The sequence below is a fragment of the Periplaneta americana genome, chromosome 10, assembly GCF_040183065.1.
Source record: "Periplaneta americana isolate PAMFEO1 chromosome 10, P.americana_PAMFEO1_priV1, whole genome shotgun sequence".
NCBI lineage: Eukaryota > Metazoa > Arthropoda > Insecta > Blattodea > Blattidae > Periplaneta > Periplaneta americana.
The window spans coordinates 10,168,414-10,187,500 of record NC_091126.1 but is presented as its reverse complement, the minus strand read 5'-3'; the positions used below and the strand labels follow the sequence as shown (position 1 = coordinate 10,187,500).

General features: G+C 34.8%; 1 non-coding gene across 1 annotated transcript; it reads right to left on the bottom strand.

Moving 5' to 3' along the window:
- Positions 1 to 2,482: 2,482 nt before the first annotated feature.
- TRNAC-GCA (transfer RNA cysteine (anticodon GCA)) lies at positions 2,483 to 2,554 on the bottom strand. The gene has a single exon. It is a non-coding gene; the product is annotated as a tRNA-Cys (tRNA).
- Positions 2,555 to 19,087: the final 16,533 nt, after the last annotated feature.

Genomic DNA, 19,087 nt, shown 5'->3' with positions numbered 1-19,087 from the left:
TAATTTATGTACAAATTATTGTACTTGTTTATTCATTCGTTCATTCATTCTATTATGTTTTATTCATTCACTCAATAAGTCACCCACTCACCGAATTATTCATTACAAAAATCATCAACAAATCCAATAATTTACTCATTCCTTCATTTTTCAAATAACACGTTAATTTATTCAATCATTAATTAACATAATATATTTACCCGCTTACTGAATTGTTACTGGACCCATTAATTCACTCATTAATTCAACCACACATCCAATTATTCATTTAGTCACTCATTAACTCATTCACTCAGTCAATCATGAATTCCTTCTTTATTCATTCATCCACGTATTAATTAATTAATTAATTCACTCATTCATCCATTTCTTTATTCGCTCACACTACAATTGAACCATGTCATTCATTTTCTAAATCCTTCAAATGTTAACTTACTCACTTATCGATTAAACTATTAATTAGTACATTAATGTACTGAATCAACTAATTATTCATTCGTTGACTTATCAAACAACCACTAATTCACTCGCTCATTAACTCACTTATCCATTTCCACCCACGCACTTATTTATTTACTCAATCATCAATTAATCCAATAATTAAATCATTAATTTACTCATTCAACCAATTATGAATTTCCTCAATTGTAAATCAATCCATTAATTCACTCACACATTAATTAAATTATTATTCATTCACTTACCAATTCACTTATTCATTCATTTATTCATCCATTAATCTATTAATTAAATCATTAATTTACTCATTCAACGAATTAGACATTCCCTCACCTGTAAATCAATCCATTAATTCATTCACTCATTAATTTAATTATTATTCATTCATCTATATATCCAATTATTCATTCACTCAATTATTAAGTAATCTATTAATTCATTAAATTACTCACTCAACCAATTATTAATTCCTTCATATATCACGAATCCATTAGGCTAATTCACTCACTAATTAATCCAGTTATCCATTCCTCCACCTATCCATTTATTCATTTATTCAATCATCAATTAAGGAATTAATTAATTCTCTAATTCATTCACTCAACCATTTATTAATTCCATCACTTATCAATCAAACCATTCACTCACTCATTAACTGAATTATCCATTCCTCGTCAACCTACTTACTCATTTACTCAATCATCAATTAATATATTAATTAGTTCATTAATTCAATCACTCAACCAATTATTCATTCACTCACTTATCAATCAAACCATTAATTCACTCACTAATTAACTCAATTATGCATTCTCTCGTCAACCCACCTACTCATTTACTCAATCATCAATTAACCTAATTATTAATTTATTAATTCACTTACTCAACCAATTATTTAATTCCTCACTTATCAATCAATCCACTAATTCACACACACATTAACTCAATTATCCATTCCCCACTTATCCACTTATTCATTTATTCAATCATCAATTAATGCATTAATTAATCCATTAATTCACTCATTCAACCTATTATTAATTCCCTCACATATCAATCAATCAATCCACTAATTCACCCACTAATTAATTCAATTATCCATTCACAAACCCATTGACTTCATTCACTCAATCATCGGTTAATTCCTTAATTAATTCATTAATTCACTCACTGAACCAATTATTAATTTCTTCACTTATCAATCAGTCTATTAATTCACACGTTCATTAATTCAATTATTCAGTCTCCACCCATCCATTTATTTTTTCACTCGCTCATAAATTAATCCTTTAAGTTACTCATTAAATTAACATCTAATTTACTTACTAATCCACACCTTCAAACATACATTCTCCCACTCACCAAGTTTATTAATTCATAAATTCGCTCATTTATTCGTTAATCCATTCCCTTACACATTTAATTCATATTTACACATTTAATTCATATTTAGAAATGGAGAAACAAGTCCTTCAACAACATTGCGCAAGTTTAGAATTATTTTGAAGAAGGGCCGAATTTTACTACTGTGTGTCTTAATACACTGATTAATGCCCATTACACATTCTCGAAATCTGTAAGTTCATTTAGGTACAATTATTAATGTGGTGCCAAATGTGTAGTTGCTCCTGGAGTTTAGTCTTGAAGAGTCTCAGTTATATAAATCAGACTGTCGAAACGAAAATAATTTTGGAATTTACAATTTTAAATCATGCATAGTGAGAATATGTGCATACAAAACTTATTTGGATTCACGAAACAAATGAGAACAAAATAATTATTTCCAAAATTTACAATGAAATCTGGTGACCCAGAACAATCTTCAGTAGTTGCAACTTGCCAAATATGGCGTGTTGGAGAATTTTACTAAAGTACGCATCTCTTGACTCTATTATGCATGTGAAAATACTCTTCCGAAATTCTTAATGGTTTGTCCCTATCTCTTATAATCGATTCATAAGCGTACAATACCGGAACTCCTATTAGAATACGATGAAAGAGTAATGGAACGGAGAAAAATTCTCTCCGGCGCCGGGATTTGAACCCGGGTTTTCAGCTCTGCGTGCTGATGCTTTATCCACTAAGCCACGCCGGATACAACCCCGACGTCGGAGAGAATTGTCTCTGATTGAGTTCCAACTCTTGGGTTTCCTCGAGTGGTCGCCCTCTGCACTATGTCATAGATGTCTATGAACATAGGACCGAACTCCACACATGTGCTGAGGTGCACTCGTTATGAGTGACTAGTTGGCCGGGATCTGACGGAATAAGAGCCGTCTTAAATCACTTCGTGATTTACGCATATCATATATTATTTCAATGTACCGAAGTACGTGTGATATTTCCATGCAGATATTCTGCGTAATCATTCGGTACATTGAAATAATATATCCTATTAGAATGATTAAGGAGGAATATTTGAATCACTAGATTATATAAAATAACGAATCCAAATCGTTCGTCCTTAATTTCCTGTAACATGATCGCTCCATTTCACAGCCTAGCCTTTTTCGAAAGTCCTTTAATTCACAATAAGTCTGTCTAGGAAGGAAATCTGAAAACAGGACACATCAAAATTCTTGTTATTGTTAGTGGTAAAATGAATGTGCAAATAAATATGAATTAAATGTACACTGACTTTCAAAGATATCTGACACTTCTAATCGATAGTGATCGATAATTTGTTGGTGCAAGTGTGAATTCTTTAGTTATTACTTCTATGCATAGATGGCGAAGATAATAGTCACTGTTGCCAATCGTAGATAAATATACCCGCATTATAGAACTCAATATTTCAATTTTTCCACCTCTTCGAAGGATAAATCTCCAATTTTTATAGTTCCATTTCGTAGAATATTCTGGTCACGAGACATAATCATATACTTAGTCTTTTCGGGATTTACTTCCAACCCTAACGCTTTACTTGCTTCAAGTAGAATTTCCGCGTTTTCCCTAATCGTTTGTGGATTTTCTCCTAGCATATTCACGTCATCCGCATAGACAAAAAGCTGATGTAACCCGTTCAATTCCAAACCATCTGTGTTATCCCGAACTTTCCTAATGGCATATTCTAGAGCGAAGTTAAAAAGTAGTAGTAGTAGTAGTAGTAGTAGTAGTAGTAGTAGTAGTAGTAGTAGCAGTAGTAGTAGTACTAGTAGTAGTAATAGTAGTAGGTTTATTTTGCCTGGCAGAGTTAAGGCCATGAGGCCTTCTCTTCCACTCAACCAGGTTTCAATAATATACATGAACTACAAAATTAGATTACAAAACAACACAAAAGAAAATACCTTAGAAATTACATAAAATATAGTAGAAAATTACAAATATTCAAGATCAGCTACATAATATAAAATTACAAATAGTCAAGATCGGTTACATAATATATAAAATAAAGTAGAAAATTACACATAATCAAAATCAGTTACATAACATAAGGGGAATATACACACACTCAGACACACACACACACACACACACATACACACACAAACGCACAATTCATAAGACCTAAAATGCTCGAGATAAATTCGACGATTAATTCACTTGAGATATATTATACAGTTAATATACTAGTAGGAGAATACATGTGGGTTACAAGACATAAAATGTTGATTAGCAAAGTCGTACTAAATGGCATACAAATACAAATGATTAAGTAATATATCAAGATAATAAAAGAAGAAAAGAAAAAAAAAAGAAGAGCGAGGAGAAGAAAAAGTAACAATTTGGTCATTTAAGACCAAGAGTCTAGTTCTGTTCATTAAAAACATTTCTAAATACAGTGTACTTAAAAGATTTTAGACTCCGACTGCTCCTGATTTCCTTTCACAAAGAATTCCAGGAACGAGCTGTGTGTATTGTGAAGGAAGCAGAGTAGAGAGATGTTTGATGAAATGGAATTGATAGAACAAGGTTATGCTGTGAACGTGTATCACGGTTGTGGTGGGTGCTAGTGATAGTGTAAAGGTGATAGTGCATCTCCCTGCTTTAGCCCGCAGTGAATTGGGAAAGCATCAGATAGAAACTGCATACGAATAAAATTTGGTGCAGACAAGTCACATGTTTCCGTGAAAATGTCGTCGATTCTTTTCGCAATACTTTCTCTGTACCGAGCATAACGAGAGAGTAAACACTTCGGAGGCAACTGAAATGAATCTGAGCTGAGGCACGCTCGCCGCCTTCCGGAGCGCCATGTTTGCTCTGTCATCCCATCTCCCTGTGTCCATATTGCCCTCATTAACGGGGCGCTGCTAAAACAAGCAAATCTCCCCCTCCCCTCCCCACCCCATCAATATAGCGATCGGGCCAAGGACAGGATTTCGCCTGCTAATGGAACCTCCGCTTCCTCTCTTGGACGTTCCACGTTCGCTGAAGGGGAGTGGCAGCCGTTCGCAATCTGCATCATTTCAATAAATGACAGTATTAGTCTCTTGAAGTTTCTGCAAAATTGTCAATAACATTTTTGAACTTCGCAGTAAATATTAGTTCGATGCGTGTTCACTGGGCGGCAAAATACTCAGTTAAATGTCATTCAGTGCTGCTGTCATCGTGCGCAGATTTTTACCTGGACTATCCTGGCATCTTTTATATGGCGATCACGTAAGATTAGTTATTAAAAAGCTAATATGGCCGTCATTTCAGTGTTGCCAACTGTTACCAGATATCATTAAAGCATGTAAAATCACGATGCTATGCACTGAAGAAATAATAATAATAATAATAATAATAATAATAATAATAATAACAATAATAGTAACGTCTTACTTATTCACTTATTTACCATACCTTACCTTCATGGTTACAAACGTTTTTTCTGAATAGTTACTCGCTAGCAATTTTCGTTTTAAGACTTCGCGGATTTTTCAAACACGAACGATGCTGTCAACGTCGAGTTAGGAAATGACTACATTTATATTTGTCAGTGTCGAAATAGGAAACACAGTTGGTAAAAGAATAATTCAACCTGGCAACTACAGTTATAATGGATCATATAAGAATATTTGAAGGTGTGAGACATAACTTTTAGGTGCACAGGTTTCTCTTTATTTACTATTGCATACAATGTGGAAAATTATTTTTATATTTTGCATATTGAGTATTAGTAGTAATATTAGTAGTATTAGTATTGAAGTAAAAATTATACAAGGAGTTTGACTTTTTACTGGTACTTGTTAATAATATAATCCTTAAGATATACTATTTCACTAGTGCCGCTGGAATAGTTATATTGAAAATAATTTATTTTATTATCAAATATCCTAAAGAAAATTGGTGTGGTTTGGAAAGAGAGAAAACTGTTCAGTAATTTTCATATGAAACAACGAGTCAAAGTCAGGATAGGAGAAATGTCAAAAGGAAGTGAAATTGGGATTAGGAGTACGTCAAGGATGTCCTTTATCACCTATCCTGTTCAACATCTACTTGGAAGATTCAGTGAAGAACTGTTTTCAGAACATGGGAGGAGTGATAGTATGACGAAGAAGAATAAAGTGCATGAGATTTGCTGGTGATATGGCGTTGTTAGCAGAAGAGGAGATGATACTAAAGGACAGTCTATGCTACTGGGGCTAAATGACAGCTGTGAGCAGTATGGAAATAAGATAAATGCAAATAAGACGAAGATCATGGCCATAGGAAGAAAAACACAGAAGATAAACTTGCGAATTCTAAATGAGGGAGTAGAGCAAGTGGACAGCTTCATATAGCCTACTTTGGGTGTACTATAAGCAGTAACATGGGCTGCTTCCAAGGAATCAAAAGGAGGATAGCAATGGCCAAGGAAGCTTTTCATGGAAAAAGGAGCATTTTCTGCGGACCTCTGGAAAAAGAACTAAGGAAGAGACTAGTGAAGTGTTTTGTATGGAGTGTAGCATTGTATGAGTCAGAAACATGAACATTACGACAAAGTGAAGAGAAGAGAATAGAAGCATTTGAAATGTGGATCTGGAGAAGAATGGAACATGTGAAGTGGACAGACAAAATAAGAAATGAAGCTGTTTTGGAAAGAGTGTTTGAAGAAAGAATGATGCTGAAACTGATCAGGAAGAGGAAAAGAAATTGGTTGGGTCACTGGTTAAGAAGAAATTGCATATTGAAGGATGCACTGGAAGAAATGGTGAACGGAGTAAAGTTCGGGATAGAAGAAGATATCAGATGATAGACGACATTAAGATATATGGATCATATGAGGAAACGAAGAGGAAGGCATAAAATAGGAAAGATTGGAGAAAGCTGGGTTTGCAGTGAAAGACAGAACACTAAATGAATGAATCAAATATGCTATAATTGAAGGTCGGGATTTACACAGAATAACAAAATTTGACCGAATATGACAATTTTTTTTACAAAAATCCCGCTCCATCTTATTAACCCTGGGCACAAAGGGGAAGTGGTACGGAACTCTGAAACCCCCTGCCATGTCCTTTCCGCTTACACTGCCTTATAAACAAACGCACAGTGGGCACTATGCGTCAGTGATGGATTTCAAGCGACCAGCGAGAACGAAATTTCGCAGAAGCTATGATGCAATCCGTCACTGAGCAATGCTTAACTGTCGGTCTATTTGTTTCAGCCGGAAAAGTGGAGAGAGGCGTTAAGGGGAAATCTGCTGTGACTCAATTGAGCTAATAACGCTCAGGGATGATCTATATAAATATCATTATAGAAAACCGCATCATTATATGACGCCAAACACCTAATATTATTTCTAAGCATTATGTTAAACTGTAAAAACTTTTCTCTTTTGTGTAAAAAAAATAAATTCTATACTTTCCAATCTACGAAATGAAGTAACTTTGACACTATTTAAAGATATTAGCTTTAAATTGGCGTGATACTGTACCGTGAACGTAACCTCAGGTGAGAAAATGTTTATGTATTCATTTTTGTATGCAATACACATTTTTTAATTTTAAAAAGTTAGGTATTAAAGTGATATTCGATCATTTTTAAAAATTCTCAATTAAATGTTTTCCAACTGATAACATGTTTCAGTCCACATCTGTGGAGTAACGGTTAGTGCGTCTAGCCTCGAAACCAGGTGGGCCGGGTTCGATTCCCGGTCGGGCAAGTTACCTGGTTGAGGTTTTTTCCGGGGTTTTCCCTCAACCCAATATGAGCAAATGCTGGGTAACTTTCGGTGTTGGATCCCGGACTCGTTTCACCGACATTATCACCTTCATCTCATTCAGATGCTAAGTAACATAAGATGTTGATAAAGCGTGGTAAAGTAACTTACTAAAATAAAAAAAAAAACATGTTTTTCAGTTTGTATTATAATAGGCATGAGTATTAGAAATCGTTTCACGTAAGACTTTTAAGTCAGAATTTCACCAGTACACTTGAACGCCTGGTGACTTAGTACGTGTATTCTTAGACAGAAAAATTATATTGAATTTGAGAATTTCTAGATTTATAGAATCGTTCGCAGGAGGAGCCAAAACATGTAGCTTTTAAATTTGCATCTCTTTATTATTCACTTCTTTATGGCTACGTGCTGAGGGAGCTAACCTAAAGAAGAGCGGAGTTGCCTGCTTCAAATCTTGGACAAAGCGATTCTGCGTAGAGCTCTCGATTTAATCGAAACGGCCGACTCATTAATTTACTTATAAATTTATTTATTTATTACTTATTTCTTTTTATCTATTATTTACTTCTTTATGGCTATGTTCTGAGGGAACTAACCTAAAGACGAGCGGACTTGCTTGCTGCATATACTGGACACAGCGATTCTTCGTAGTGCTCTCGATTTAATCGAAACGACTAGCCTAACTCATTAATTTACTTATAAAATTATTTATTTATTACTTATTTCTTTTTATCTATCATTACTTCTTTATGGCTACGTGCTGAGGGAGCTAACCTAAAGAAGAGCGGAGTTGCCTGCTTCAAATCTTGGACAAAGCGATTCTGCGTAGAGCTCTCGATTTAATCGAAACGGCCGACTCATTAATTTACTTATAAATTTATTTATTTATTACTTATTTCTTTTTATCTATTATTTACTTCTTTATGGCTATGTTCTGAGGGAACTAACCTAAAGACGAGCGGACTTGCTTGCTGCATATACTGGACACAGCGATTCTTCGTAGTGCTCTCGATTTAATCGAAACGACTAGCCTAACTCATTAATTTACTTATAAAATTATTTATTTATTACTTATTTCTTTTTATCTATCATTACTTCTTTATGGCTACGTGCTGAGGGAGCTAACCTAAAGAAGAGCGGAGTTGCCTGCTTCAAATCTTGGACAAAGCGATTCTGCGTAGAGCTCTCGATTTAATCGAAACGGCCGACTCATTAATTTACTTATAAATTTATTTATTTATTACTTATTTCTTTTTATCTATTATTTACTTCTTTATGGCTATGTTCTGAGGGAACTAACCTAAAGACGAGCGGACTTGCTTGCTGCATATACTGGACACAGCGATTCTTCGTAGTGCTCTCGATTTAATCGAAACGACTAGCCTAACTCATTAATTTACTTATAAAATTATTTATTTATTACTTATTTCTTTTTATCTATCATTACTTCTTTATGGCTACGTGCTGAGGGAGCTAACCTAAAGAAGAGCGGAGTTGCCTGCTTCAAATCTTGGACAAAGCGATTCTGCGTAGAGCTCTCGATTTAATCGAAACGGCTGACTCATTAATTTACTTATAAATTTATTTATTTATTACTTATTTCTTTTTATCTATTATTTACTTCTTTATGGCTACGTGCTGAGGGAACTGACCTAAAGACGAGCGCACTTGCTTGCTGCAAATACTGGACACAGAGATTCTTCGTAGAGCTATCGATTTAATCGAAACAACTAACTAATTAATTTACTTATAAATTTATTTATTTATTACTTATTTCTTTTTATCTATTATTTACTTCATTATGACTACCTGCTGAGGGAACTGACCTAAAGACGAGCGGACTTGCTTGCTGCAAATACTGGACACAGGGATTGTTCGTAGATCTCTCGATTTAATCGAAACGACTAACTCATTAATTTACTTATAAATTTATTTATTTATTACTTATTTCTTTTTATCTATTATTTACTTCTTTATGGCTACGTGCTGAGGGAACTGACCTAAAGACTAGCGGACTTGCTTGCTGCATATACTGGACACAGCGATTCTTCGTAGAGCTCTCGATTTAATCGAAACGACTAACTCATTAATTTACTTGTAAATTTATTGATTTAATTACTTCTTTATTCTTATTTATTCCTTTATGACTACGTGCTGAGGGAACTAACCTAAAGACGTGGAGTTGCCTGCTTCAAATATTGAACACAGCAATTCTTCGAAGAGTTATCGATTTAATCGAAACGACTAGATCATTACTTTATTTGTAAATTCATTCATTTACTTACTGACTGATTTTTATTTATTATTTGTTTGTTTGTGACTACGTTCGACTCGAAAGATAAATACAACGAACACAGCGAGCGAGAGCGGCAGTTAATTTTGTTCATCTGTACACTCAAGTTAATATATGAATTTGGTATCTAGAAGTCTGACGTTTGTGTGTAAATTGAATAGAAAAGTATGATGTCTCACTACTGCCATCCTTTCTGTTAAGGGCAGTAATTTGTTGCACACGCCGGCAGTGCATCTCGCATAATGTTGCATAACAATTGAGGGGCTCCAAGATGTACTGTACAACAAACAATGACCTCATGGCTACGGGGTACAGTTACAGCAACACGTGCCAGCAGCGCTGCGCCAGGTAATATTTCGATTTACCTTCAACATGTTCTTCTTTGTATTCTTTTTCTGGTATCACGTTATACATTCTCCTCTTCTTCAGCATCAGCATCATCATCATCATCATCATCATCATCAAAATAAATTGGGATTGAAGATTCGACAAACTTCATATTGCAATTTACAAGATAAATTATCTTTAGATTGTTTTAGCTGCCTTACGTTCATCTGTAGCAAAATTGAAGATGTTACACAAGCTGTTAAGTTTCCATTGTATAGGCTACTTTTTATTCAAAGCGCTGGTTTTAGCTAAAATAATAATCAGTGAAGATTCAGCTGCACTTATCCACAATTAATTTTCTGTCTTAGACAAGCTCCAAATATTGCAGATTGAACTATTTTAAAGGTATTGAAACCACGTATTTTCAGTGAACAAAATTATTTCATATTCATTTTGATTCGCACGTCCAACAGCAAAATCTTTTTCTCAGTAGCTCACCATCTCTGAAAGGACCGCAGTTCAATGAACCTGAAATATACTTCTAAAAGGAAGGCAAGAGCCGGGAGAAAAACAATTTAAATTTCATTTTTCAAAATTTTGGGTGTAGTTGATCATTAAAGTAATTTACATCCAATGTTATTCTTTGTCAATGATTATCCGCCTGCATAATTCTTAAAACAACCCGACCAGTCTTCTTACTATTACCACTTGGAAAACGTGTTACAAAGTTTTCTGAGTGCAGTTGATACTGCCGGCATTTCATTGGTATGTTCAGCCGGATAATACGAATGAAGTCACGGACATACACCTATGGGTTAAAACCGAGAGTTCTCTGGTAGGGGAACGTAGGCGTACAAGAATTTGTGAGCGTGCCCACGTTGTAGAATAGATTTCACTGGGCCAGATTCCAGAAGCCGCAATTCGACTCCCGGGAGGTTTTTGGGGACTGTGCAGAAGAGTTGTAACATCCACAGTCTCGGATGACTGGGGTCTACCCTCTTCCGGCTGACTCGCTCCACGTTGCGCCATCCGTTTGATTTACATCGACTCGCATCAAGTGACGACACTTAATTCAAGATGTTAACCTCGTTGCTTGCACACGTGAGCAACTAGACAGGGAATGCAGTTTCCTGCTACTAAAACCACCATTCAAATATTAAGCAATAATATATCTTCGCTGCGACGTTAACGCATTGTGTTCACAGAGCGCACTGCACCCCGAGGGAAATGATAACAAAACTGCGACGTAGACAGATGTAAAGGTAGAAGGAAAAAGGAAAGATAGTAAAGAAGAAGAAGGGAGGAAAGAGGGAAGGACCGTAGGATTAAATATTATTAAATAATCGGAAACTTGAAGGAAATAGAGAAAAGAATATATTTTATTATATCATTTCCCAAAGTGTTTGAGAAAGTTATGTATAATTCTATCATCATCATCATCATCATCATCATCATCGTCCTTGCAGGTATTAGGCCTAGTGGCCTGTTACGGTCTCCATCCATCTTTTCAGGGGGCGTCCCAAAGATCGTCTTCCATGTGGTATATAGCGGAGAATTTGTCTTGGGAGTCTGGAACGGTCCATTCTATTGACATGGTTAAGCCATTTTTGTCTATAGTGGTTGAGATGTTCATAAATAGGTGTAATTTTCAATTATTTTGTAATTAGTTCATTCCTTTTGTGGTCAAGCAAGCTGTAGCCGGCAGTCCTCCTTAGAAATCTCATTTTCGCAGTTGTTAGGCGTTGAACATGTGAGTTTCGAACAGTCCAGGCCTCACTACCATACATGAGGACAGGTCTTGCTAGAACTTTGTATGCTTTTAACCTGGTATGTTTTTGGGTTATCGTGGTTGTGAAAACCTCGTTGATGGTTCTTAAGGCTCCATTAAAATATTGAATATTCTCAGATATATCAGTAACAGGTAAATATGTCAAATTATAACCTAAATATTTAAATGAGTTTACCTGTTCTAACGTATGCGTTCCAATGCAAATTTTACTCCTAACTGGCTGTTTACCTTGGAACGCGATAATTTTTGTTTTGTTTGGGGAAATTTTCATATTGAAATTTTGTGCTATTATATTCAGGTGATGTATTGAGTATTGCAGCTCGTCTTCATTTGTAGCAAAAAGAACCTGATCGTCTGCATATAATAATGTATCTGGAGTACAATTTCGAAAGAGCGGGATGTTTCCATGAATTGTTAGTCGCCAATGTCTGATGATGGAGTTGATGTATACCTATATTGAATAAAAGTGGTGAGAGGGGGCATCCTTGATGAACTCCACAGTTTATCGGTCTCCATTCGGTATGTCCTGATCCAATAGTAATAATTTTGATAGTATTGTGGTTATATAATTCGTAAATTGTTCTTATGTAATTTCGTTTGGAACTGAATCATCGCGCAAAAATTTGAAAGAGCTTATTTCTGTCAACACGGTCGAAAGCTTTCTCGTAATCAATAAAAGCCAAGTGAGTTTCTTTATTAAATTCCCTATGTTTTTTCGATCAAAATCTTCAAAGTAAAATATCCATCTACGTAAGATCTGCCTTTTCGAAAAACGTTTTGTTCTTCACCAGTGAGAGTTTTGTAGTGAGCTTCCAACTTAAGAGCTATTATTCTTGAGAAAATTTTGTATCCACTATTTAGGAGGCTGATTCCTCTGTAGTTTGTGCAATCTTTGTGTATAATTCTAATATGTTTTAAACTTATTTTTTTTGGAATCCGACAATAAATTAGTTTCAAATCTGTTTGAATTTACGAAACAAAAATCGACAGAGATTGCAGCTGCACACAGAATCTGACGCGACCCGGCGCGGCTCTCTGCTTCGCGACCTTTTTTGCTTTTTAGTCTCAGAACGACTCACGACAGCTTAACACGGTCTGCTCGCGACAACTGATTTGCTGGCTGTGTGGGGTTGGAAAACTGGCCTAGGCTAGAAAATGAATGAGACTGTCTACATCAGAAATTCTATTGTATTTGGTTATTATTTCCTAAGGACGTTGTGCGAGTTACAGAATTGCACGACATATCATCGACTAGCTAAGAGCATTTATGGATAAATTTCAAATGTGGCAGTATCATGTAGAACATAGACAACTTCACTTTCCTTGACTATAAGCTTTCCTGAAGAGAGATAATAAAATCTACTTATTAAATATAAGATCCTACTTCAATTTTGGAAGTTTGGGTAGTCTATAATATGTATTGTTGAAGTGAAACATGCTTTGAAGTTCTTATAAAATCAAATTATTTGAACCATAGGTTAGTGCATGTACCCTAGGACTGCACGCAGATATGTTATTGGTGATACTATGATGAAATATACAGGGACATCATTTTATTTTTACTAACATTTTCAATATTAACTTGCCTATACCTCTGGATCAACGCAGTTTGCTACCCCGTTCCACGACTGAACTTCGATGATACTGGCGTAATATACAAACAAATCACTTTACTAGATATAGGAGGGTAGAAAAGTAGTTCATCCATTTACGTAAACTAGGAAATATTGCGCTTTTGAGTTTGATAATTTTCATTAGGGTTTTGTTTAATCAAAATACAGTACAGTATTAACAATAAATCATTTTACTCACGAACTGAGCTCTCCATGTGGACGTATTCATTATGTAGTGTATATTATACTGTCTACAGCACATTAGCTTACAATATACAGAATGAAGTTCAAATGAAAAATAATCATAATATGGATATTTAAACGCATTTTTTAAAATGGTGGCCGTTCATTTCGATACAGGCTTCAGTTCTATTGTGCATATTATCGCACTATAGACTACTGTACCTAATCCCAATTACTAGTTTCGTTCTTCGTACTAGTAAATCATGTTGAAATAATTCCGTACCTACTCTATAAAAGAGTACTTTAGGTACTGTAGATTCAATCTTCACTTCTGCCCGATCCGAAAAGATGAAATTACTCAGACATACTATCTACTCTCCGTCCAAGTGGTTATGTCGTAGGGTCGTAGAAAGGGAGGAAATCACGTGACAGTTAATTACTTAACAAGGCCCTTTTATTCAAGTTATTTTAAACCGTTGTATAATATTACGTAGACGTCCAATTCTTAACAGAAATTAATATTCTGAGAAAGGAGCTAAGACAGCCCAGCCACTAGCTGGCGAATAAAAGCTGGTGGGGGAAACCTGGATACGACGTAAGCAAATGGACGACAGTACCTGTGCGAAAATGATTCAATATTGAAAGCTCTTTCGTCACTGGAAAACGCGAACATATTTTTGGAACGTACTGTACCGTAAGGCTACTACGACTGTATATGCAGTCTTGGATCTGTGTGGAAGACGGTTGAACTTCATTAGTAGAAGGGGTGGGAGTGAAGTACATTCAAAAACTCAGGTATAAAAATTGAAGTAATAATAAAATGATGTCCCTGTATTAGTAAAGTTAAACTTTCCTGCTTTCAATTTCAAGGCAAACTCTTCAACGCTATATAATTTTGAGAGGGTGGAAAACGTAGCTACAAGGAATAAAAGTCACAGTATTATAAAATAAATTGTAAATCATTTCCGGTACCGTATTTGTTGAAATTTAAATATTAAAATACAATAAATACTTTAATTAGTGACAATATATACAATCATGAACATGTCTAAGACATTTGTTTATTATAAAATAAAGTCCTTAAAAATTCTAAAGATAAATAAATAAAAATATATACCTAACAAAATAAATTTTAGTTTTTTGCTGAAATTGAAATATATGAACACCATATACACTACAATAAATATCTCGGAAAAAGCCTCTATTAATAATTGTTTCTAATAAAATCACTTTTAGAATAACCATAACACAGAGAAATAAAAATTTAAAAAACTAGAACCAAAGGTCGTGATACTCATGATAATATGAATAACGATGAATAATGATACGAATAACAGAAAATAATTTGGAAGCATGCAAGCTCAAAAATGTGGAACATTAATATACAAATTGAATTTAATGTCCTGGAATTTTCATGACACAGAATAGCAAGGGGGGGTAACAAGATCACTCCACTTAAATAACGCGAATTACTTATTAAAGTAGATTAATTATTTATGTTATTCTTATTTCGAAATGTCAATATATATATACAGAGATATCACTTTATTTTTACTTGCATTTTTATTGTACCTGCGTTTCTGAATATACTTGACTCCCACCCCTTTCACTAATGTTCTTGCTCCTGTCAGCCACACAAACTTATGGCCGCTGTAGCAAACAAGTCTTCTAGCAGTGAAGTAAATAGTAGAGAGTATAGTGTGTTTCAGAAATATGGTCGCGTTTCCCATAGAAGGGAGAGCCTATATTATTAAAGTTTATTTCCAGGGGCAGGTATTTACGGAAATTAATTTTATCATTTGTGTTTTTTAATATTGGTATCGGCGGAGATTGTTGGAGATTGATTTGTACTCTTGTTGGATATTAATGGAAATTTTGGAAAATACAACTATTTTGAAATTGGAGTGTTAACTCTGTGTGGATATTACTTTCCAAATAATTAACATTAAAGATTCATTGGATTCTGGTAAAGGTGCGGTATGGCCAATAGACAATATTTTTTTGGATTGAGACTGTATTTTACACACATTCATTAAAAACGGAAAAAAAACTTGTAGCCCTCAAATAATACTTTCAAATTATTAGTGAAATATTGACTTCTCCGTATTTTGAGTTCACTAATGTAATCAGAACACCTGGAATACTATGTAATGCAGCCTACTTGAAAGCGCAACAAATTCAAATGAAAAATGCCCGAAAAAAGAACTCAGAATATGAAATTCGCTATAAAATGACACAATAATAATAATTCGCGAATGTGTTCATATTTCATTATTAGAACTTTATTTCGCGATTTGTCGTTATTGTTTTATCCGCATATTATTAATCAGAATCACTTAATTCGTAAAGATTAGTGAACATCTATTGTATATCTACCCTATTAGGCTTATGTCGTGATTTTCGAGATCTCCGTAAATACCCGCCCCTGCTTATTTCGCACAGGTACGGTGTGTAGCATGACTGAATAACTTTATCTGTGTGGACTGTGCAGAAGTGACGATTAGAGTTACCGAAAGTACGGTAATATGCTGAATAAAATAGCATTATATAATGAATAAAACCGCCTGAGGAGTTGAGTTTGTGGAAAAAAAAATGTTACTACTCTATTGTATTTTGATAAAATACCGTAAAAGTAATGATAAAACTGAAAATCCTAATATCGTATTTCCCTGTAACATAAATGGATACACTACTTTTCTCTCCTCCTATAACTAGTAAACTGATTTGTTTACATATTGCACTAGTAACACCAAACTTCTGTAATGGAACGGGGTAACAGTTTTTCCGAGTATAGCCAGGTTAATGTTAAAAATGTTGGTAAAAATAAAGTGATGTCCCTGTATAACGGACAAATACATGGAATTTAAAAAATAAATATGGAGAAAAATGAAAATAATATTGAAAAATCATCAGTGGGGTAATCCCTTGTAGCAGGAGGGTTGAGAGCGCCTACTGGCATTCAGATAGCTGTATAGTCTATATCAGGCTAATTGATGAATTGCGAAAACGAGTGGCCGGCTGCACCTGACGGCTTCCATTGCGCGCTCGACTAATTCCATATGAGCAAGACCTTTAAATCTTTTTGTCTTATGCAAGCAAGCGGATCGGAGGGCGCGGCCCTTATAATAGCTTTTATAGCAAATGATTTTCCGGGCGCAGCCTTGTGTGAAGGCATTGAAATAAATCCAGAGCCGTAATTTGCCTGCTTCATTACATTGTTTACCAGCGGAAGGTATCAATAACCCGACTTCTGGGAGCGTGACCCCAGAGACGGCCTGCTTTCCCAGCGCGATTCGTTTCACAGTCCTGACTACTGGGGCACCAAATTCTGGCCATTAGCGAGGACGACACTCGCAGCTGCAATTTGCGGTGTTAAAATGTTTTCCTTCCATCAAATTTTAACACAGTTGCTTCAACTACAAGTTTATCTAGTGTCGGTGGAATTGGCGATAGCTAGATGAATCCTTAGATTCGCCATTGCAATATCTGACATTCAGAATGTCTTAGAAAGCAAGTAATTCTCCCAAGCAGGATTGAAATCCTGCGTACTAAAATTTAAAGCCTAAAAGAGGTAAGATTTTCGTTATTATTAATGAAACAAATCCTCTATATGTTATGCAGGGGTGGGCTACAAGTCTCCTGCATTCAGATAATTTGTGTAGATTCCTTTACACAAGTTGTCCAGGAATAGTGTCCAATAAAAGAAAATAATAAATATAAAATATAATATTAATTAAAAATTGAAGCTGCAGAAATGAAAATTCTAAGACATGTATCGGGTTACACAAAATTGGACAAAAAGAAAAACGAAGACAGTCAGGAACTGAAAACATTCAACTTACAGCACAAAATATCTCAACACAGAACCAATTGACTGGAACTGTCAATAGAATGACATTTTTTCCTTTTTCTTAACTTCTATGATAAAATGTCTAGCTTTCATTAATCAGGTATTCTTGTCGTACTTTAATTTTTATTGTAATTGTAATTGTAAATTTAATATTAATTGTAATCTTATTGTTCATGTTATAGTTGTAATCCCCTGGTAGAGGGGCAGAGAAGGCCTGACGGCCTTATCTCTACCAGGTTAAATAAATAAATCTAATCTAATCTAATCTATTCCATAAATCTTACATTAGCAATGGAGCTTTAAGATGTGGAACCAGTCAAAATTTTACAAGATTACAATTTTTTGGCGAGATGTAGTGAGATGACGGTGTTCATACTGATACTGCTTGGTGAAAGAAAGTTTCTTGCTTACCAATCTATGAAATGACCCAGCACATTCAAAGCAATACTGTTTGGGAGACAGCAGAGATGCAGTAACCAAATTCATGCATGTGTACATTACACGTGTTTAGAACATGTTTTTAATAAATGTAGTACTGTGTCATTAATAGTTTGTTAGTAAATTACAATTTACAAACGTGGAGTAATTTGTGTATAATTATAGGTTAATTGGTAAATAACTTAGTTTTCGTTCCAGATCATGGATTATGTATCGGTGAAAGACAAATATCCGAAATGTTTTGTATCTCTGATTTTAATAGGAAATGATTTAAGTTTACAAATAAGCCTTATCAAGAACGTAAGTATTGGCTGTTACTTTTTTATCTTGTTAGGTCTAATTAAAAATTTTATATGTCTACCCTTGACCATGAGTATTTCTTTGGGGGTAAATGCAAATAAACACGTAGGACTAGCATCCCTATCGCTAATGTAGATTGTCTAGAAAAGGTGGTAGCTTTAACCTCCCACTACCCTATGGGCCTGCGTGGTCTATAATAGGGAAACATTTATTTGAGGTTTGTTATGCAGCATGTAAAATTCACCAGTCCTTTCCGTTGAAATATCTCCAGATATTTTTATTTTCTAAACACTCTGGGTACACCATCTCTGCATCAAACTTACATTTCATGTTATTAAACTTTCAGGGAAGTTGTATAATGTGTTCGCAAATATTCGCATACATTCGTATGCTAAACTAAATTTGCCTAACTAGTAATCGATGTTTAAAGATTTAATGATTGTCAATTATGTCGCTGGTTCGAAGTGCCTATTCATTAGACAAGAAGAATTCCAGAAGAAATCGACATTCGTGAAACGAAATTACTGAACTCTCTTTGATATTCCTTAAACAAATGATAAACGCATTTTCGTGTTCATAGTTGATGAAGCGGACTTGTGTAATATGCAATATTCACTTTATTTTAAAAATTGTCTACATCTACACCGTGTCTTAGTTATAAGAGCTTTCGACTTCACGTGTGCACAAAGTCAAAGAACTGACCACGCATGAAGAACAGCGAAGTTTCGCTCACACTGCAATATTTGTG